Below are 24,341 nucleotides of genomic sequence, written 5' to 3'. Positions count from 1 at the left end.
ATCAGTAATAATAACTATCAATTATTAAATATCTATTCTGTGCTTTATTACGTTTTTTCTTTATAAGTATGAAAGATAAATTTTATTTTATCTTATAAATGTCTAAATCCCTTCGGAGAAATTAATTCTCCACAGGCCAATAAGAGCCTGTGCAAGGTTAAAACCCATTCCACATTGATTCTAAAGCCTCTCTCTTTCTACTAATTCACCAGCTCACTCAGTTTGCAGACAGGTCAGTTGCTGCATTCTGGCATCCAGGAATCCAGGACACTGATTTTGGACCCTCTGTTGTTTACCTTCCAAGAAGGAATTGGCTGATTCGGAACTGCTTGGCTATTTACAAAAGTTAGACGCTGTTGTTTACAGTGAAGTTTTCCTCACTGGATGGGACTTCGTCCCTATTTATTTTGCATTGATATGGACTGCTCACTACAACATTAGCTGCTGCATGCTTCATAATGAGACTGGACTGTTCATGGGTAAGGAGATAATGTGTGCTGGGAGTTGAAAGCTGTACTACTGATGGCAGGTAAGGGTTGGATTTTAATCCTGGCATTATTATTTGCTAGAACTGTAACTATGGGCAACTTCTAAGCCTCATTTTTACCATCTGTTAATGAGAATAATGATATTACACACCTGTAAGACTACTGTAAAAAGTATGTACAATCATGTATATAATTGCCTAGAATTTCCCCTTCCTGTCGCCTCCTCCCGCTTGCTGATTTTCAGGGGAAGATTTTTGGTCACGCTGCACCGTACAGCTTAATAGATTCCTGATATTTTTGGAGGCTGATTTTACCATCAAAGAATTCACCCAAGATGAAGAAAGAAGAAATAGGTATGTGCTACGGAAGGAGCCAAGTGATTCTGCTTTCTCCAGTCATTTTGAGGGTTAAGTACCTCTTTTTTCAATATTTATAAGTGAGATCAAGTAATAAAGTACATTAGCTGAATATGCAAACTAAGAATGGATAAAGCGATAAAATTTCAACGGCAAACAGCATAAATCTAGGGCTAACCTCTGCACAGAGGAGCAAGCAGTGCTCTCTGAGTTATGGGTTCCATAAACAACTCAGGTGTTCCAGCAGCTGCATCCTCAGCCTGGGCCATCAGCACATAAGGTCTCTTTGTGATGAACCTGAATAGATACCAGGTAGAGGTCAAAGTCCCAACAACCTGAAGGCTCAGGCCTTTTAGTTTAGCGGTAAAGTCCTAATGCAGGGGAGCGCGTCTCAACAAACTGAAGGAGACTCCGCTGAGCTCTCTGCTGGGGAGGATCCTAAATGGCCAAAGAAATATATCCAAACAGCACTGCTCTGCTATTTTAATCCTCCAAAGAATTCTCCTTGGACCAACACCAAAGAGTCAAATAATAAGTTTTAAAACTTACTTTTCTCTTAAATTTGAACTAAAAAAAAGGTGGAAGATCCAAAACTATGTGGAAAGTAAGATTTATTTGCATTATGTAGAATTTAAAATTATACACGCACATATCGAAATCTCTCTCTGAATGAAGTTATGGGTGGATTTTATCTTCTAATTTATTTTAAAAAATTAACACAAAGGATTTACGGTCCTTATAATCAGAAAATAAGAGCATTATTCTATCATTGCTGTTATACACACACGTAGAATGTTGACATTTATCCAAATAATTATCTTGATTTTTTCAGCTTGCATCACTATATGAAACAGACAAAGGGCAATTTAAATTCCATTTTGAAACCCAAATTAATAATGTGCTACATTTTATTACTTACTTTTAAAATTTTACGGTGGACCTATAAAGCATACATATGCCTTAATAGTCATCTATTATTTCTTCTGATATGAAATAGTACTTTAATCAGAAATGTCTTCTCTTTAAATTAAGGATATAAATCTTGCTAGAATTTTATCCTGTTGTCATATAAAGCCATCAGATTCAACACTTGATGAATACTGATAGCAATGTACTACTTGGAGTTTGATAAAAAGATGAAACTTATTTCACACAAATGTGCTAAATGGTACTAATGCATTCTCCAATATGTTTGACTCTATGAGATTTGAGATATCCGATGGCTACGTGACATGAAAGAAGTGGTCTAAGTGCTAAATAGTAAATGCCCAACTGAAGACATGAAGATTCACCCACAGCAGAAGGAACAATCAAACAAATTTACAAACCTCTTGGATTTATAACAGATGCATAGCTTTTTTACAAGATTAAATTAACTTAATATAGAACTCTACCTGCTTAATAAAACAAAGTTTCTGCGTTAATGTTCCTTTCAAGGCAATCTGAAAATTATGCCTTCTCACAAACCTAAGAAGAAAGATGTACTGGATTTATCTGAACCCCCTAGAGCACATCCTCATATTTTGGGGTTATAAAAAAATAAAGCAGATCCTTAGTGGACTGAGGGAGCTAAAATTAGGAGGAGGAGAGCAGTACCATGCCTGCCACAGCAGGAAAGGGCCCTGTCTCAACTCCAAGTTACTCAATATGAACAGCCAACTGAACTAGGGTAGGAAAAAATCACAATTTGAAAACATTTCCGTAAAGTGAATTTAGTTATATGGTCTTCATATAACCGTTCTCATATCAGAAGAAGCGGTTAATGACTGTCTAAATGTCTGCTACAGACCATAATTTAAGAATTTCTTTATATTTATGCTAAAAAACATTGTATAAATCGACTTCACTAATGTGTGCATAGCAAAAACCATATTTCCCTCTTTTAGAATACAGCGAAAAATATATGAAACCATTTTTGTTAATTTAAGAACTTTCTAGTACTCTTAGACATGAAAGTAAAACTGAATAGCAATGAGTAGTTTATATGCTGGTATGGTATTTTGTATTGAAGTTCTTCAATTTGATATCTCCACGACTATAAGAATAGTTTACTAATATTGCTATATATGTAGTTTTATGAGTTTCTATAGATTTTCCTCTAACTGATTAAGGAAAACTCAAGGTCAATCTACTCATACATAATAACGAGTGTTGGTTTCATTTCATGGATAAGTGTTCATGTTTGATATTTCAGAACTCAAAACAGAAAGATCTCAAGACCTATATTTCCTTTTCATGTTAGCACAATCTGCAGTTGTTAGGAGAGCTGTCAATCTCTTCTTAATACATTCAAGTCCTTTGGAGAAAAGCACAGGCCAAAGGGGAAAACCCACGGTGGAAAATTTCTGAAGCGAAGCTTATTATAGAGAAGGCTGAATGGTAGTCAAAGGTAAATTTCTAAAGGGATCTGATTAACATTGCTCCATCAAATAAGAACCAGAGAATAAGCCATTAATTTTATGGCATTTTTTCCCCCTTCTACTGTTTTTTCATAAGTTGGACTTCCTTCCAGGTTAATTAACCACTAAACATTTTACAAGCAATCCAAGTACGGAAGCAGTAAAAGATAAATTGCACTTACGAAGTAATTGACAAAGGGTATATTGGGCATTTTAAGCAATGATCGTGTGCATCCTAATACCGGAAGAAAGGCTTATGTACTGCCATTTGACAGATCATTAGTTAATCTCAGACCTCAGCATCAAATAATAGAGACTCCAGGCTCAGATGAACCTACCCACACTAGGTAGGGGTAACCTAGTGCAAAGAGCTTCTGAGAAAACAGTGTTCTTGCCTTGGTATTATCAAAATATCCCTGGTGTTATCTCAGATGAATTCCCTAGTGACTTTATTTTCTTTTGACAGTAAAGTTAGAGCTGACAAACCAAGGCAGTTCTCAGAGAAATTCAATTACTGAAATGTCTGACAGCTTGCATTGCTTCTTAGTAAAGTTTCCAAAGTTGCTTGCAGCATGTATAATGTAGTTTACTTGTCAAGTCATGCACTGTATTTTATAAATAAAATTAAAAAATGCTATCAAAAGATATAAATTTCAGAAACAAATTTTTGTTGAAAGAGAAACAGGTAATGATAATGTATTTAGAAATATTTATGATTTTTTATTGACAGGCTATTACCTTTCTAGATTGTTTATGGCAGTTGAAAGGTAGAATACGAAATTGTTTCTGTCTTTGAGAAGACTGAAATCTATCAAACATTTATGGCCGTGAAATTTGAAATCACTAAAATAGTTTGAATTGAAATGGTGCATTCCTAAATTTTAAATTTTTTTTTATTTCTAAATAACAATATTCCAGTGGTTGAATAATTACAGAGAATGACCATTGGGTCAAGTTCCAGTAGCATCTGAGCCATGTGACTCATCTCCCAAAATTGGGATAAATAGTGAATGAGATAAAGTGCACCATGTGTGTATGTGTATCATTATGCCATATATAATCTATATAAATTGCATTCATAAATAATTGTTATATAAAACAGGGTGATTTATATTATCATAAGTTAAAAATAATAAAAAAGAAAAATGCGCTTAGGAACAAGATTTCAAGAACTGCCTTGCTCCTACTGATTGCTTACTATATTAACTTAAACGCAGACCCTCTTCAACTAATTATAGTTCGAGATTAGGCTGCAGAGAAATATTAGGGAGAAGGAACGACATTGTGTCTACATTCCACCATTATTTCACCTAGGCCTAACTCCAGGGGAGTGGGCAATAAAGACTTCTTTTAAGGGTCAGAGTTTCTTCTGTAGCCTGCCTTAAAACATGAGAACATTTGCACTGACTGTCAAACTGGTCATTCACAATTTTCTTCTCTCTCCCCAGAGTTTCAACATTTCTAGAAAAAAAATTAATAGGTTTACTGGACATTTTTTTACTGAGTTAGGGCCTAAGAGATTTCCATCTCACCATCCCAAAGGTGGGCCTTTCTGAAACTAGATGTTGTCGGAAATTTGACCTGTGTGCACTTCATGATCATCTAGTCCCAACCTCTTCATTAACAATATGAGCAATTCAAAGTTAAACAACTTCCAAAGATCATGTGTCTGTTAGAAAAAATGCACTTGGGTTCTACACTAACGCTTATATCCTCAAACACCAGCTGTAGTTTTAACATATATAAAACCTACTCATACATCAGTTTTCAAATACCTAGACAACGTATTTCTTGATTTTACTTGATGTATATTTCTGAGAACAAGTTATGCAACCTATTTTCAATTATATCTCATAACAAAAAATGTAATTTATCTTAGTAACAAAATGCCAATATATATTCTTTCGTCATTTCTAGCACTTGGCTGTAAGCAGAATTAACAATAATAGATAGTGATTTGAAATACTGTAAAGCCTTTTCAACAAGTGAATAATAAACCATTGAATGTGACATATGATTCCAGCTTCCCACGTTTTCTTAGACAATCCATCCCTTTTATCTTTCCCTCTCCATTTCTACTCTCCCTGGAGGTTCCTCATCTGTGTTTTAAAATCCAGCTCTCTGCTTATACTGTGATAGACATTGGGAAGAAACATAACTTAGTTGACTGGTTTGCTTTATTCGCAAAGACAAACTGAAAATGAGCACCACAGCTGTTTTGTATAGTAGTATGTTTTCTTAGAAAATTCTGTCTTCTGCTTTTGCAGGTGACTATTTCGTACCTTCTCTTTTTTCCTTAAACTGCCCAAACATTGTCACCCCTTCTCATTCTCAGGTGATGACCGTGATTCTTCTACTAAGAAAGAGAAATAATCAGAACAGAACATCCATAGCCTCCCAACGTTAGAAATTAACCTATATGCAAACTGGGCATTTAGGCTCTGTGTTTTCTTCTGTCACATATGTTGAACAATCTAACAGATTCCATTTCCTTTCTCCTCTCCAAGGCCCTGGCTTCTGAGTTGGTACCTCTGTCTCCTGCAACATAAATTTCCCACTCTCCTGTGATGAGTTCCCATAGCATAACATACGTAAACCTATACATATAGGTGGCTAAGATGATAGATACATAGATATTGAGATAATCTACCATCTTTAAAATAAAAACTGAAACCTCCTCTCAGATTTACATACTGGCCAGACATTGCCCTGTTTTTCTTCTCCTACTTAGAGCAAAACATCTCAAGAGTCTCTGAACTCACTGGCCCCACTTGCTCTCCGATTTCCCCTAAAACCTACTCTAATCCTTTTTATCCTCGTCACCTCTAGAAACCATTCTGACAAAACTACCAGTGATGTAGAATTTCCTGAAACCGAATGGTCATTTCAACCTTCAGGTTACTCAAATTCTTAGCATTATTTGACACAATTGATCACTTCCTGCCTCTTGAAACACATTTCTCACCCATATTCCAAAATTTTACTCTCTCTCTCTCTCTTCCTCTTCCAATCCACTGGAAGCTTCTTATCAGTCTCCTTTTTGGGTCCTCTTAATATTCTTTACTTTCCTTAAGCTTTGTTTTCCCTCCTTCTACACTTACTCCATAGGTATTTTCATGCTATTCCATGACCTTCAATATAATATGTAGGTGGTTGATAATTTCCTCTGTCTTAGTCCATTTGGGCTGCTGTAACAGAATGTTGAAGACTAGGTAGGTTTTAAACAATAGAAATTTATTTCCTATAGTTTTGGAGCCTGGAAATCTGATATCAGGTTGCCACAAGGGTTTGGTGAGGGCCCTCTTCATGGTTCATAGCTGGCAGCTTTTAGCTGTGACCTCATATGGGACAAGGAGGAAGGGAGCTCTGTGTGGTCTCTTTTATAAGAGAATTAATCCCATTCATGAGGACTCTACCCTCACGACCTAAGCAACTCCCAAAGGCCTCACCTCTCAATACCATCACCTATGAGTGTTAGGATTTCAACATATGAATTTTAGGGACACAAACATTCAGAACATAGCGCTCTCTAAATATTATTTCTGGCTGTAACAGTTCCTGAATTCAGATTTGTATATCCAGCTGTGTACTCAATATCTCCACTTGTATGCAGTAACAACTCTTATAGAATGTTCCTTATGTACAAGGCACTCTGCCAAGCACTTTCTGCAGATTTTTTTTTTTTTTTTTTGAGGAAGATTAGCCCTGAGCTAGCATCTACCACTGATCCTCCTCTTTTTGCTGAGGAGGCCTGACTTTTTGCTGACTGGCCGTGAGCTAACATCCATGCCCATCTTCTTCTACTTTATATGTGGGATGCCTGCCGCAGCATGGCTTGATAAGCAGTGCATATGTCTGCACCTGGGATCTGAACCAGCGAACCATGGCCCGCCAAAGCGGAACATGAGAACTTAACTGCTGCACCACTGGGCCAGACCCTACTTTCCGTGTTTTTAGGCACATAGTCCCGCAACAATGCTATTGGGTAGGTACTGTGATTTTCACCTTTCTACATATGAGGAAACTGAAGCAGAGAGAGAAAGTAAGGAATTTTCTCAAAGCATCATCTGGCGAATGGCAGAACTTGAATTTTAACCCAGATATTCTGGTTAGACAGCCCTGGTCTTCATCATGCTGCTTTACTCATATTTGTTAACATATCCAAAATGGAACCCTCATAGGTACCTCTCCAATGTTCTCCTATTCCAGTGTCCTCCACCTCAGTAAACTTTAACTATATTCCTTCAACAGCTTTGGTAAAAATACCGGGAATAATTTCAATCCTGACATCCATTTAATCAGCAAATCCTGTTGAATGTACCTTAAAATTTATCCAGCATCTGCACATTCCTCAGATCTCCACTATTAGCATCCTGGTCCCAACCACCATCTCTCTGGCCTGGATTATGCGCTCTCATCCTAAGATATTTTTCTGAGTCAGCGTTTGCCCTCATGAAGGCTGTTCCGAACAATGCAGAGTGAAGCTAAATCCCAGTCTATTGAAGCTGGATATTGCATCTCCACTGCTGATATCCACAAAGACTTCCTATGTCACTCAATAAAGTGTAAAGTCCTTAACAGAGCTTGTGGTGCCTAAAGGACCTGCCCCCCTCTCTGATCTCGTCTCCTTCCACTCTCCTCTTTGCTTGTTGTCTTCTGTCTCTTTGATACCTCAAGATGTTATGCCTTCAGGACCTTGAAAAACTCTTACCATAGATACCTCCATAACTTGTTTCCTTGCCTTATGCATTAGAGGCTTGAATTGCACCCTTTCAGACTGCACTTCCAAAAGAGTACGCCCCATCATTCTCCTCTGATTTATAGTACCCTCGCACATTTATCACCAACATGTGTACATTGTACTGGTCTGTTTGTATGTCTGTTGTTGGTCTCCACCTCCCCAATTAGAATAGAAGCTCATCAGAGAAGAGCTTTTACATGGTTTTGTTCACTGTTGTATCCCCAACATCTAAAACAATGTCTGCCACGTGGTGGATGCTTGATAAATATATAGTAGATGAATAATATATGAACCACAACCCATCCCATTCAAGATTCAATAGTCTAAAGTTTGAGGGAAGAAAAAAAGGTTACCATTTGGTTTAGAATTTTGTATAGATCTGCTTTTCAAACCCAGAAAAGGAGGCACATCTTATTCACCACACACTGCAGATTCTCATTTACCAGGAACTAATTTTGAGCCATTTGGTTGAAAAATATAAGAAAAAATAATTTATGAAATGATGACACATAAATATAAAATGATATAAATCTACAGGTAGACTAAGTAAAATGTGCCATTTTACCCTGTCTCTGTACAAATAGTAAGACTGAAGGCAAGCAAGGAATGAATTTGGATCCTCAATATTTATAACAAAGGAATTTCTTTTTTCTGTAACATTGTATAACTTGAAATTTGAGCCTGAACAATAAATTAGTGAAGGGGCATTGGGAATACTTCCCCACACAGAATCTTTCTTCTGGCAGGTGGTCATCCAATTTCTGCTAGAAATGTCTTAGTAACAGAGAAATCACTGCATTAAAGATGAAATGAATCCTACTATTGGACAGTTATAATTGTCAGAAATATTTTTCTTTTATCAAAATTAAATCTGCCTCTGGTCACTTTCTTCCCTTGGTCTTAATTTTGTTATGCTAAGTCTAATATTTTTTAAAAAAAGAAATGTTGAGATGTATGAATATATTTAACACTTTCTTTCTAACTCTTCTAAGCAGAGCTAAATCCTTCCTTTTTTCACATTATATATGGGTTTACACACTTTTTGACTGCGTAAGTTACCTTCTTTTGAATTTACTAGAATTTGTTAACATCTCTCTTATACTAGGTTTCCTGGTATTCAATGCAATACATTTTAACAATAAGCATCTACATCTACTAATCCAGACTGGCATTAAAATGACCACACAACTATAAAAATAGTGAATAGCTGTCCCAGCAATGGAAATTAAAGTAGCAGGCCATCCACTCTTCAGAAGCTTGAATAAATTTCTTCTGACTTTAAAATAGGTGATACTGGATAAAAAGATGTGTTCACTCCGTGACTTGGAAATTCAGATTTACTGAAAAAGGCTGCATAATGTCAGGGAAACAGGTCTTGTCAGAATCACACCATCCTTCAGGAGTGGAGATGAGATAAATGCAAGACACAGAAAAGTTTAGGCCGGCCGTTATTCATGACTCTGACTGCTAATTTGAGTAAACGGATATACTAGAAGACCTCACATCCACATGATCGGAGAGGTGGAGTTTGGCGGGCATAACAGTGCAGGAAGGAACCTTTCAAAGGACCAGCTGTGGTTGTAAGGCCAAACTGGACTCACTGCTTCATCAGTATAGGGAAGAAACCATGTTGAGCAAATACTCACTTCTATAGACTAACCATGATCCATTGGGTTCCATTGTTTTATGTCAGACTGAACGTATTATCATAAACTTATACTAACTAACCTCCTGGTTTAAGGTCTTAAGTTCTTTAGTAAGACAGATAAACAAACAGAAAGTGAGGGGATTCAAAAAAATCATCCCTCTCTACTATGAGGAGAGTGGTTGAAAAATGATCATGGGAACAAAAGAGCCAATCGAAGAAACCCTTGTAAATATTTTGGGAACAATTCCTCAAAACTCATCTATAAAAATTACGTTGGTTTTATAGGTAAGATGTATCAAAGGGTCAAAAGACCCATGATTCCCTAGCTATTTAAACTATTTTAAAAGAATTAATAAGGGATAAAATATTCCCAATCATTTGACCCATTTGAAATAACTGAATCCCCAAATCTTTCAAAGACAGCTCTCAAAGAGCAAATAAAAGACTAATCTTATTTGTGCATATGTCAAAAATTTCGCACTGAATGTTAGAAAAGTCAAACCAAATCAAACAAAAGCTATTAAAAAAATAGACCTTGAACAAGTTGGCATTTTTCCAGAGGTATAAAGATCATTGAACGTTAAGAAATCTATTTATTTAACTCTGTTAACATGGCAAAGAAGAATAAGCTTAGTTACATCCTCTAAGTATTGAAAAGGGCATTTAAAATTTCAATATCCATTATTATTTAAGAAAACCTTTATGATAGGAAAAAAGATAACTCCCTAACTTTATAACAATATTTATATGAAATATAAAGCCAAAATCCCACTTAAGAATGTAACACGAAATACATCCTCATTAAAGTCAGGAAAAAAAATATACAATTACAATTTACTATTTCAATTTGCATTGCTTTGCATAATTTTTGCTGAACGTAGTGAGATGACATAATAAATAATTGAGAGAAAGTAACAAAATATTCTGTATTTTCAGATGACACTTGTTTACCTGGAAAACAAACAAATCATCTACAAATCTGGCAAAATTACTAAGACCACTTAGCAAGATTTCTGGATACAAATCAATAGGCAGCAATCAATAATTTACAGTTAGAAAGTATATTTTTTAAAAAGAGAATCCATTAACACTAGCAAAGATCAATATAATGTGAAAAATAGACTGAAATATTCAGGAACAGTATTTTTCGAAAAAGACAAGAGATCTTTACTGAGGGTCAATAAAAATTTTGGATGAATAAATTCAAAATTACATAATCATCAATTCTCTCAAAATTAAATCATTAATTTGATATATTTTCAATGAAAAAAACTGATTTTTGGATAGAATTCTGAGAAAAAATATAGATATTTACCTAATATAGTATTAAAATTAGCTAAGAAAAATTAGATAATATAATTGAAAGAGTAGTTGTCTCCCAAATTATTAAAATTGCATAGAATAGATAGATCATTGAAAGATAAAGTATCAGCAAATTTTCAGAATTTTAAAATGTGGTAGTTGTAGCATGACATGTGAAAAAAGAAAGTGAGAATGAATGAGTGGTATTAAATTACGTATCAATCATCAAGAAAAACATTATTTATAATGGGTAGAGTCAAATAATACACATTTCAGAAGTATTAACCAAGGAAAAAAACAATGAAATAATTAGAAGAACAGCTTTTGGTTATGTTAATATAACAGAGTGAAGAATGATGTTCATTCAGGTAGCAAAACAAAAGCAAAATGTAAAAACTAAAAATTCATGGGATTTTCTAACAAACATTAAATCTGTATAAGAAAACAATGACAAAATATTAAATATAAAGCTCAAGCTAAGAAAAACACTTTGAACCTATTTGACCACCGAATATTCTATTGTAAGTGTCTAAAGAGTTAGGTTGTTGTTAGTGCCGTCAAGTGGATTCTGACTCCTAGAGCCCCTGTACACAACAGAGTGGAACCCTGCCTGGTGTTTTTGCGCCATCCTCTCCCCTTCCAGTGCTGTATCAGACAATGCTCCATTGCTATTCATAGGGTTTTAATGGCCAATTTTTCAGAAGTGGGTGACCAGGTCCTTCTTCCTAGTCTCACTGAGTCTGGAAGCTCTGCTGAAACCTGTCCACCATGGGTCACCCTACTGGTATTTGAAATACCAATGGCATAGCTTTCAGCATCACAGCAACATGCAGCCAACACTGTATGACAGAGGATGAATGGGTAGTGTGGTTCCCTGGCTGGGAAACAAACCTGGGCTGCGATGGTGAAAGCACCAAATCTTAACCACTAGACCACAGGGCTGGCTAAAAAGATAGTTTAATCAATAAAATTGTTACTTAAAAAAAAAAACAACAAACAAAGGACATGAAGAGGCAACTCACCAAAATGGAAAAATGGATGTATAAAAAACATATAAAATATTTAAATTCAGTAGCAAAAGAATGCAAAATGATCCAAGTTAATTAAAATTTTAAGAAAATGATTAAAAATTGGAAAGAACAAAGTAGTCAGTGATACTGAGAGTGAGTGGAAACTGATAATTGTATTTATGGTAGTGTGGTTGTACATAGACTGTCTGTACAATAACATGGTCACTTTTACAACAACCTGAGTAACATGCGATTAAATTTGGGGGAGTTAATATTAAGAAAATAACTGAAAATTGATATAAAGTTATTTTTGTAGTATTATTTAGAGTAGCAAAGATTTGGAAAGTGAATAACACTTGATTTGTTGACCAAAATGGAGTGTATATTGTGGAATGTATTGATTCAGGACATTTTGAAGAGAAAACATTTCTGGGTAGAGATGATAGAGTGAGCCTGTATTATTGAATCTCCTTTCCTCAATACCTTACAAATAGCAAGAAGTAACCACACACACACACACACACACACACACACACACACACACTCAGGCAGCAGAAATCAAATGATTAAAGTAGCACAATTTGTTTAATAAACATTGAAAAGTGGTGACCAAGAAAAGAAATATCCCAACTCCACACCACTCTTCATAAGCAATTTGAGAAAATAAAGATAGATGAAAATATTATAATTATTTATGAACAGAAATGGCCCCTACTCTTTCATGGCTGATGGGAAAACCTCCATAATTCGTGTGTCCTCGTCCTACTGCAGCAGGAATGTTTGAGATCGGGGAGCGTCTACTAGAGCAGATCCAGGAGTGGCTATCATGAGGAAATCACTCCATATTAATCCTTGATAGATCTATAGTAGAAACAAGACACATTGTTCCTGGTTCTCATTTTTAAGCCACTGTTATTTTGGTGTTACTATTACAACAAGATAAGCCAGCCTATTCTGATACAGCGATGATTCAGGAAGCAAAAGATACAACTGCTGTCTCCAGGATTGTTGCACATCTACTAATAAGGGTTACCTGTACCAGCAATGTAGATTTCCTATACATTGTACAGAGACATTAAAAAAAGCTGGGAAGCAGGCACTGGGAGTCCATTGTACCTGGCCATGCTGTTCATTGGAGGCCAGGGAATTAGTAGAAACGTGGCTTCTTCCTGAGGAAACCTTTGCCTACCAACTATCTGGTGAGTCACTTTGCTGGAAGCTATGCCATGCACGAAGTCCAAATGCTATGGAAATCTTGTTTTCATTGCCAATGTAAATAGGGCATGCTGCAAAGAGTGGGCAATGGCGTTGATTTGAGTATCTGCCACAGCATATTGCTTTGACTATACAGTATATACACATAAAAGTCTTCCCGTAATTAACTTTGAAAAAGAGCAGCAGCAGCACTTGCCTGCTGACATATTGCTGTGACAACACTTACAAAGAAAAATGGACCATCCTCTCCTCAAAAGTCAACTCATCGACCTTGAGTGAGGTGTATGCTTTATCTGTTTCAGTCACAATCCACTATTAATCAACCATAACCAGCAGACTAGATTATTAAGTCAACAACCTTATGCAAAATAGGTAAATGTTAGAAAGAACTGAGAATTATTTAACGTTCCTAATTATATGCAAGAAAGTATAAGGATGGCAGAAAACAAGAAAATGTGGGACATTCAAACCATTTTGCCTTCTCCTCTCCGTGGACTTTTCCCGCATGCTCATGAGAACGCGTGGGGCACAGGGCACAGAGGACACGTCCGCTGGTGGTGCCAGGGTGGAGGAAGGGAATTGCTGCAATGGCAGGAACACTTCCGGGGAGGCTCCCCCAGTAATAGAGTCTTAAATCCCCGGAGGAAAGACAGCAGACCTTATAAGCTCAAAGACTTAGGTAAAGCCTCATCATAGTCGGAGGAAGAAAGGAAAGAAGAAAACAGGTAAAACAAACCCCCTATTTCAGGGTAGAGTCTGGAATCCTGTTTGGGCCCAGACATTTAGAGGCCAGAGAGTCTGGGAGCCAGTAATAGATAATCTACTGATTGCTGGGAATTTCCACTACAAAGAAACACTCAGGAAATAACAACAAATGGGCACATCAGTGTACCTGGCTCACCACGAGACCAGCTTGGACTCAAAGTCCATCTAATTTATCACTTGACCAGGATAAGCCAGTCAGTGACTATAGAAAACATGGCAGTGTTCTGTGTCTCCTAAAAAGAACATTACTTCAGAGCCTTGGATCATTAAGCTAAAAAGATGTAGGTTTTCCATTTTTCAGGGTACAATAGTTTTAATAAATCGCCCTACACACTTTTGAGGAAGGCTAGGAAGAAGTTACATGGTGTGCACCTGTGGTGGTGAGGAATTTTAGCAAGCTGTTTTATTTGAGAGGTGCTGGCTTGTTAAAGGCTTGGGTCTGGAAATGAGGGGAGCAGCTACGATTATCTTGGTGGTTCAACACAGGCCTGTGTGTCTCGATCTTGACCTTCATTATTCAGCTCAAGAAGGGTCTTAGTTAGCTACCTATTTCTTGCAGTGGTCAAAATACTTGTTTTTCACTCCAGTATTGCTGTCTATTATGGTAATCATGCCTATCTTGTCTATGCCAGATAAATTTTTTTAATTTGGCTTCTATCCCCCAAGATTTCATCATTTTCTTTGAAGTCAGGTAGCCCATTTCAAGGAATAATTATCCACTTGATATCTTGGCTACAGAGGATAGCCATCAGGAAATTTGTAAGGATTCTCCCACTCCATCCTCGTGGATTAGCTTCTCAATACAATGGGAAAGGAGAGTCCTCTTCAAGGGACCCAGAGTGTAGGTGTGTCAGTAGCACAGTTTTCAATGCACTCCAACATTCCAATATTCCTATATCTTTGGATCCATTCTTTTATATCATGCCGAGGGACTTCTTTCACCTCAACTTCATTCAGGTTACAGTTCTGTTCAGATTTTGCTCAACCAATTGTGCAACCTGTTTGAATTACTATTGTCTGCTTGAACTAGCACACTGAAACTAGAATCCCTCATCATTCTACCCACGAACCCTTGTCATTCTACCTGTAACCTTGAGAAGTTTAGCCAGATCTCAAATCGTATTCCTTTCTCTCTGCACTGCTGTATTTAAATTCATTATAACATATATTTTCCATTTTGTTTGTTTGCATTTTTTTTGGTGAGGAAGATTGTCCCTGAGCTAACATCTGTGCCAATCTTCCTCTATTTTGTATGTGGGATGCCGCCACAGCATGGCTTGATGAGTGGTGTGTAGGTCTGCGCCCAGGATCTGAATTCACAAACCCTGGGTCACTAAAGTGGAGCACACAAAGATAACCACTACACCACTGGGCTGGCCCCATATTCTCCATATTTCTGCTGATATACATTAGTAAAAATTTTGTAATCCTACTTCTGTGTGAGCATTCTCATCTGGGTGTGATATTTTTGTCCCCTTGGCTAACTGTTATTCTCCTCTTAGATCTGTAGTTCCAGTTTTCACTGAGCACAGAGCTGCCCAATTAGGCAATATATCCCACAGCCTCTCTTGTAGCTAGCTGGGATGTGTGACAAGTTATCAACAGCTGAATATGATCAGAAGTAATATGAGAAAATTTTGTGTCATTTGCTTAAAAAAAGTTTTCCTCTCAATTCTTCTTCTTTGTACTTCTTTGAAGCAGGATCCAAGATATGGAGCTGAGTTAGATTCTATCACATGAAAGATATTTTTCATGAGTTAGTAGAAAAATAAGGTAAAAAGAATCTAAGGAGCTCCTTTAAAAAACATGTTGGAGGGGCCATCCCAGTGCCATAGTGGTTAAGTTCACACACTCTGCTTTGGTGGCCTGGGGTCTGTGGCTTCAGCTCCCAGGCAGGGACCTATGCACTGCTCATCAAGCCATGCTGGGTTGGTGTCCCACATACAAAATAGAGGAAGACTGGCATAGATATTAGTTCAAGGCCACTCTTCCTCACTAAAAAAAAGGTGGGGGAGGGGTAGATTGGTAACAGATGTTAGTTCAGGGCCAGTCTTTCTAAAACAAAAAGAGGAAGATTGGTGGGGCCAGCCTGGCGGCATAGTGCTTGAGCTTGTGCACTTCGCTTTGATGGCTCAGGGTTTGCAGGTTCGGATCTCGGGCATGGACACACACACTGTTCATCAAGTCACCCTGTGGTGGCATCCCACATACAAAATAGAGGAGGATTAGCACAGATGTTAGCTCAGGGACAATATTCCTCACAAAACAAAAACAAAAACAAAAACCCCAAAAAACATGTTGGAGCAGAACCACCCTGCCAGCAAATATCACTCATGTTTTGACCATATCTGAGAAAGAAATACGCTCATTTTATTTTTATGTCTCTTTATTGTGGCAGTAAAGCATATATTCTAAGTATTACAACCTTCTATGGCATGTAAGGACTGAAGACAATGAAAGTTAGTAGGGGTAGGGCCATTAGGATATTTGTTATCTAAGAGAAGGGTAACTACCTCAGGTGTGGTTATTACAGCCTTTAAACAAGGTAAGAATTAGTATCAAGGGACAAGTTCTCTTGATACTATGTTCCTTTTCCAAAACTCCCATACGATGAATCCGTTGAGTGGGTGATAGCAAATTTGAACAATGCAGTCTCTAGCTTTCTAGTTTTTTGCAAGCAGTAAGATATCTTTCAAGAGGGTTAAAATGCAGTAGCTTAGTCCACATAGATTTCTGGCTCCCTTACCAAACTTTAGGAATGAAAGTGTCATTAGTCATCCTTGCAGGACAAAATGTGACATGGAAGAGGAAAATTAAGGGTGGACTAATACTTCTCCAGAGAAACATTAAATGACAAGAAATATTTTAAAGCATGTATAATATACTGAGAGAAAAATGAAGCCCAAGAATACTGTACTCAGAAAAGCTGGTGATCAAGTGTAGGTGAGAGGTCGATAACTTTAAGTGTGTGAATTTCAAGAAAAACAGTAAAATAAACCTACAGAGATGTGAGTCAAAATCACTCAGGAATGTAAACCACATTAGAGGTGTTGATGCTAAACACTGAGGGCAATTAGGCACAAAACCAAAACTAACATTTGTGGGATTTATGGATCACTATAGGGAATGGTTTTAACTCTAACGATGGTTATTTGAGATTTGTGGAGTTTTCTAGCGTTTTCCATTCTTTGTAGTATTGTTTGATTATTCAAAATAATAATGTTTCTTTTTAATATAATTAAGTTGATTTCCAAGATTAAAGAAGAAATAGAGTTATTTCCCAAGAGTTGTTACTAGCAAAATAAATCCATGCTAGTGTTGAATAATTATGGACTCCCTGTTGAAATACCCAATCTTGTGTCATCTATTTTAAAATTTGATCAAACTAACAAATTGTTGAAACAGATCCTTCTAAATAAAATGGAACTGTTATATTTTTCTTAACATTTATCAAAATCTCAGAAACTTGAGACCTTAGGCTTTTTCTCACCATTCTTGAAGTTTCATATTAATTGCTCTGTAGTGATGATGGCAAGCAACCATCAGAAACTGTGAAGCTTGTTCCGTTGGTCATCAACGACTCAACTCAGTGAACACCTTTGTGTAAGACAACCAATCCATGTTAGACTTTGCTTCTGAAGTTAGCAGTAAGAGACAGACTTGTTCCATAAGCACACCTCTGAGCATCGTTAATGAACAGCATCTCACCTGAGTAACCACACTTCTGCAGATAATGTCAACACATCTTCCCTCTGAAAGACCGTCAGTCCCTGACTCCATGATTCCCAGAACTCTAAGATCACCAGCCTGGTCTGTACAGGAGACTGTGTCTGACTTTACTAAAACAAGAAATAAATTCAGAACAGTCTTTTTATCCAGATATTCAATGGTCAGTACTCTTCTGAGCATTTCTGGAGGTTTGTTTTAAAGACTCAGTTGATGGAATCCAGGAGGCTCTCGACCAACAGGCGTGCTCACTGGGTTCTTTATGCCCAAATCCCATTTTTCCTTTAGGTCTGGTGAGGCAGTCTCAACAATGATCTAAGCTCTGAATAGTTTCATTGAGCAGTGTTGCTAAATTTATTTTGTTATCCTAGCATACATAACCAAATAGGTTTTTGTATAAGGTCATTAAACTTAGATTTTTATATAAGGTTTTCAAGCCTGGATCTGTGTGTAAAGTAATTTTGGCTGGAAGGTACCTCATTTGATCCATTAAGCCTAGGTTTTTGTGCAAAGCCTTCAGACCTTAGCCTTCCAGCTGAACCATTGGAAGGTGTACAATTGTTTGCTACTAACATGTTCTTTCTCCTGCTGCTTGCGGTACTTTTGCTTTTGTTTATATGTACAAAGTTTTGTACATAAATGGCTTTTGTTTTGTCCTTGGTTTTCTTCTTTCTGTTGAACACGCATAAAGGGGGCTTCCACAGAGAATGGGTGCAGACAGTTTCCCAATAAATCTCCATATAATCTAAGTCGACTCCGAGGGCTAATGGTTGGAGACCATCAGACCAGTAACCAGTCATGAAAACACAGTAGCCAAACTTTACCCTATGGCCCTTACAAAACCCGCAGGAGGGCAGCCTCTGTCCTGTCAGGTTGTGGATCATATGACCCCTTCCTAGCATCTGTGTGTTTGGGGAACCCAAGACAACATTCATAAGCATACATGATGACCAAATGTGGTGGTTCTGCTTTCTTATTTGTCCTGGATTTATCTTTGTCAAAATCTCACTGTCCTTCTTAAAGAAAATCTGATTTCTATTTAAAGTCTCATTATAATTCTATCTCTTGCGCTTTTCTTGATAAATAGCCAAAACCAAAATCAACACAGAATATCAATGGCCTTTAGGGGAGAACTTCTGACATGTAAAAATTAATGAACTAAGAGACTTATGAAGAATTCTATAAAAATTAGAGAATAAAACACCAAACATTCAAAAGTCGGAGTATTTATTTGGAGTACTGAGGCCTCAAAATAAAATTTTAACTTTAAGGAAGTCTCTCTTAAAGATTTGTAACTTTTGAAATTTACCCTCCTTCCATCTCCTCTGTTTATCAGCCTTACCTGATGTTCTAAATGAGCTACCTTTTCTTTAGGCTTTCCTCAGAAAAAGAAATACCACATTGTAAAACTGCCAAATCGGAAGGCACTGTGAGATTGCTAAACTCTGGTCAAGAGCCAAGTTAAGGACTATAATTAAGGATTTTCCCAAACTTTAATAACACAGGCAGAACATTTGTTCCTGGATGGCCGATCTGTAGCAATTAGTGCTGTTAACTATTAGCTGCATGGATAGGGGAAAACGCTTAATAATAAGATAGAAAAGAGAAGAGTTAAATATACTCACTGAGTAATATTTTTGAAAGTTACCTTGAAAGGGTAAGAAAAAATAATGCACTACATAAGGCAATTTCATAATTGATATGTTGGGTAGATTATACAAGATTCAAAATTATAAACTAAATGAAATCTAAGTGCAGAAACCATTGCAGGGAGAGTTGCTTCCAGAGCAAGCTCATCAGGCCTGGGTTCTCCTAACAAATCAGGTTATTGGTGCCCCATACATGCCCCTGTCTGTCAATCTACGCGAGAAGCCACTGTCCATATTGCTTTCTGTGTTCATGTCTCTAAGTACTCAGAAAGGTTACTGCCTATAACCAATCTTCAAGATATTTTTTAGCTCAAAATCCCTCTGCCAATTAGTATTAATTTCGATTGCTAACCTATGATGGGGGTAAACAGAAGTTTTAATTTGCAAGAGAAATTCTTTAAAAGAGAGCATCTTTGCTCTCTCCCTGAGCAGGGCAAAATTTTCCAGCTCTATCTTGAAGGAGAACGTAGCCCTTTGAAGGGTTGCTACGTTAAGCTGGGGGTCTCAGTGACGAATCCTGCCCCTCAAGGAGGAGTCCAGCACCTCCCATTCCGTTCCCGTGTGGTGTTCTAACCAAGCCCCTTGCAAAACCATAAACTATTCAAATATGTTCAAAACCATACAATATGATTAAGAATTTGAACACATATGTGTAGTTTTTTAATTCCAGAAATTATATTAGTATAACATTTCATTATAACAAACATGTAGCTTAATATAACCAACGTAATAGAATATAAGGTAACATGACCTAATGTAATTACTTAGTACGCAGGGTATGAAATCAGATCTGGGCTACATAGCATCATTTCCATGTGACTATAGACAAATTATTTAACCTTTCTAAATTTCTATTACCTTATCTAAACAATGAAAAAATAACTACCTGATTTATATTGATGCTATTAGGATTAAAGATAAACTGCTTAAAACAGCTTCACTCATATAATAAGGCTAATAATTTCTTAAAAACTTTTAGTTATCATCACCAGTATTATTAGTTGTGATTTTTTTTTCTGAAGAAGATTCACCCTGAGCTAACATCTGTGTGCCAATCTTCCTCATTTTTTTTTTTTTTTTACTTGAGGAAGATTTGCCCTGAGCTAGCATCTGTGCCAATCTTCCTCTATTTTGCAAGTGGGTCACCAACACAGCATGGCTGCTGATAAAGAGTGTAGGTTCGTGCCTGGACACCAAACCCAGGCCATGGAAGTAGAGTGTGCTAGATATAAGCACTAGGCCACCAGGGCTGGCCCCTAGTTGTGATTTTTTTGATGTTATTTTAATCTAGTGAGATAATAATAATATGTATGAAAGACCATATACATGTAAAAGTTAAGGTTATGAAAGAAGCCAAGATATTAAACATTTATTTTATAGGTCAGTGTCTTTTCTTAATTTTTTCTTCTTAAAATCAAGTATCTTTTCATATTTCTCCATAACCCTTCAATTTGATAAAACCTTTATTTTCATATTTAAGTTCTATTAAAATTGTTAACCGTATAGACAATCAGAAATGAAACAAATAAAAAAATACCTGACATGTAAAAAAGAAGTTTTGGGGTCTGGCCGGGTGAGGTAGTGGTTAGGTTTGTGCGTTCCGCTGCAGCAACCCTGGGTTTGTAGGTTTGGATCCTGGATGTGGACCTAGCACTGCTTGTCAAGCCACACTGTGGTGGCATCCCACATAAAATAGAGGGAGATCAGCACAGATGTTAGCTCAGCAACAATCTTGCTCAAGCAAAAAGAAGAGGATTAGCAACTCATGTTAGCTCAGGGCCAATCTTCCTCACAAAAAAAAAAAAAGGAGGAAGAGGAAGTTTGCATTCAAGAAGTTTACATTTCAAGATACTAGCATTCTGATTTTCAGCAACTCCATCTATTTCCTTTAAAGAAAGGTCAAATTTTACATTTCTCATTCACATCCCTATACTTTAAACACCTAAATTGTTTGGACTATACTGCAAAGTAACAACATAGAGAGAGCAATGAAAGTTGATTTAATGAAAAATTCTAAAAGTTCGGGGATAGTTTTAAGGTGTCAAATAAATGTTATGTCAGCATTCTTTCCTTTTTAAAACCTTCGTTATTAGCATTAAATATATCAAGGTATCAATGTCTCCTAAAACACCATCATATACCATCCCAGAAGAGGCAGGTGCAAAACTAATGCCCGACCTTGTCCCGGTAGGATGCAGAAGTGTCACTGGGCATCTGTCTCCGTAACTTTTCCCCAACTCTTCATTGTGTCAGATGGCGCTGAGGTACTCACCATTGTGCTCCAGGAAAAAGTCAAGGGAGAGGAAAGTATACCCTATGTTCTACCCACCAATAATCCTTAAACATTCCACTTCCTCCTTTTCTTAAATTGACCTTCCCCTCCCACAAGAAGGCTCAAAACTTGCATCACGAATTTGCATCATATTAACTTTTATGGAGGAGAAAACTGTGGTAACAAAAAATTAGGCGATTGACTAAAAGTCAAAAATCACTGTCTACATATCTTTATACCTTTTCCTGCTTGACATAAAAAGCAGGGCATAAAGTTGGGCATAAAAAGCAAGATGATTATAGTTTTACAAAATTAGAAAACTTGGCCTCAATCTCATTATGAGGACGGAAACTTTGCAAAGATGAGTACCTAATAGGATATCAATTTATATTTAGATAAGATGAAAGATGTATCACAAAATGAGAGCATGCAATTTTTTTCTTAACTTTTGAAACAGCTGGACATTCTAAAGAAACATATTTCAATGGAAGCATTTATTGAATCAGAATCATGTTCTTCCTCAAAAAATTGGGGAAAAAATATAAGAGCAAAATTACCACGTCAGGATTGACATCACTGCGTACTCTAGAAAATCATTAGTTAGGATTTGAGAGATTCAGTGTAAAACTGAAAATTCTATTCTTGCATGTAGACTCTATGATCCATTTTTTAAAATTCCTTTGCCTTATTATTTGTGAAGAAAACCTCACTAAGGAACCACTCTCCGTCTCTGTCATGTGAGTCTACTCTCTTCTTCACTACATTCAATTTCTTGAGGGGAAACGTATTATCGCCACCTGAGCCTCAGGTTTGGATGGATCATTTCTCACAGAATCTTAGAATTTGTCGATTGAAAAGGGCTTCTATCAGGCCAGCTAGCTTGTCTCTCTTCACATAGTTATTTATTTTGTGATATCTCTTAATCATTTCTAAAATAGGAATACGTTGTAATTCTGCAACTTTCTTTTGCCATTGATTTCCTCTGCTTGTTCAAACATATAGTTTGTTTTACTATATGTTTTTCTTAATGTTAACACGCTTTTGTTCTGCTACTCACCAAGATAGCAAGAATCAATTTTATCAGACATCTAAAGTTATTTTCTGTTATCATTTAGAAGTACTTGTTATCATATTATCTTCTTTACCTAGATGTTTCTTCTAGATTTTTAAAAATATCATATTTATTACTGACAATCTTATGACCATAGAGCACTGAAAGATAAGTGTTAATAAGTATGTGATACACAGTTAAAATAATGTTTAATGTAATTTGATGAGAAGTAATTATTTAACCATTAAAAAGCAAATTATTAAAACACTCAGTTATTGAATATCTGTCATAATATAAATTATTTTATAGTATAAGTATTATAAGGTAACTCACAAGATTTCAAACTATCTTCCTGGTCCAAAGACTGTAATGCTGTAAACATTCGAAAATTATACTTTGGAAAGCATACGTAGAACATTTTCTAGAAGTCGTATCACTTTTGAATAAGTAGGCTTAGAGAGACAGTATATGTGGAAAAGACAGGAGAAGATTGATGGAGTAGGAAAGAGTTAGAAACAAAAGAGAGACAGAGAAAGATAGTAAGACAGGGAGACAGAATAGGAGATAACACCCAAATGAAAATTGATAGTGGGGAAAAAGAAGCAAGAAAAGAGTAAGAAAGAAAGAGCCGGAAAAAAGAATAGTACTTCAGAAAAGTTGATGTCCTAATAGCTTATGCAAATAACTTGTTCAATCTCCTTCAAAATCAATGAAACATAAATTAAAACCAATTAAAACGCTTAGACACACAAACTCCAATAGCTAAAATGGAATGGATTGATAATACCAATTATGATTTAAATTGACATCATTTCTTTAGAAATCTGGGTGCCATTATTTACTAAGGCTATCTAAGCACAAACTAAGATTCAGCAATTTCATATGTAGGACAAATATACATATATGTGTATCAAAAGACATGGACAAAAGTTCTCAGCAGCATTGTTCAAAATAGCCAAAACTGGAAAAAATGCAAATGTCCATAAACATTAAAGTGGGTGAAGAAAATCATGATATCTTTACAATAGAATATTATGCAGTAATAGGTAAACGTGAAAAGATGAAAACAACAACAAAAAAACCCAATCTGTGATTAGACACAACAGCAGGAAAAAAACTCCACAAACACTATTTTGAGTGAAAGAAGCCAGACACAAAACTATCTAAAAGAAAATATTGTAGGGGCCTGCCTGGTGGCATAGTGGTTAAGTTTGCAGGCTCTGCTTTGGCGGCACAGGGTTCACAGTTCAGATCCTGGGTGCGGACCTACCACCGCTGGTCAAGCCATGCTGTGGTGGCATCCCACATAAAATAGAGGAAGATTGGCACAGATGTTAGGAAAAAGAAGGATTTTGTTGATAAAATTTCGACCAAACTAAAAATACATGTTTTTACAAAAATAAATAATTTTGGGTACACACACACACATGCACACATATGAAATAAGTGAAAACCAGGTAGACTTTTAAGAATAAATAACTGCTATGTGTTTCAGATAAAACTATTTCTGGTTTCATAAAATGTGGATTTAAAATAAAGGACACATTTTATTGATACAGTAAGAATCGAAGGTCTCCCAGCTAGTTCCAATGAAATATGAAGAAAGTAGTTTAAAATGAAGATGAGGCTAAGGTACCGAGTGATTAAATGTTAAAGAAAAAGATGAAGTTACTCAAAATGAGAAGTCAGACATATCTCCTAGGCATTTAAAATAATTGG

General features: G+C 36.4%; 1 long non-coding RNA gene across 3 annotated transcripts in view; it reads left to right on the top strand.

Moving 5' to 3' along the window:
- The first annotated feature begins 335 nt into the window (after nucleotides 1-335).
- The window catches only part of LOC111770889 (uncharacterized), a 36,645-nt gene continuing 12,639 nt past the window's right edge, over nucleotides 336-24,341 (top strand). The window contains exon 1 of one of the 3 annotated variants that reach the window (XR_011433167.1): nucleotides 336-529. This is a non-coding gene — a long non-coding RNA (uncharacterized lncRNA). The remainder of the gene's footprint in view (nucleotides 530-24,341) is intronic. The other 2 variants (XR_011433169.1, XR_011433168.1) reach the window with 2 other exon arrangements.

Source organism: Equus caballus, chromosome 27 (assembly GCF_041296265.1).
Source record: "Equus caballus isolate H_3958 breed thoroughbred chromosome 27, TB-T2T, whole genome shotgun sequence".
Taxonomy (NCBI): domain Eukaryota; kingdom Metazoa; phylum Chordata; class Mammalia; order Perissodactyla; family Equidae; genus Equus; species Equus caballus.
This window is presented reverse-complemented; position numbering and strand designations above follow the sequence as displayed.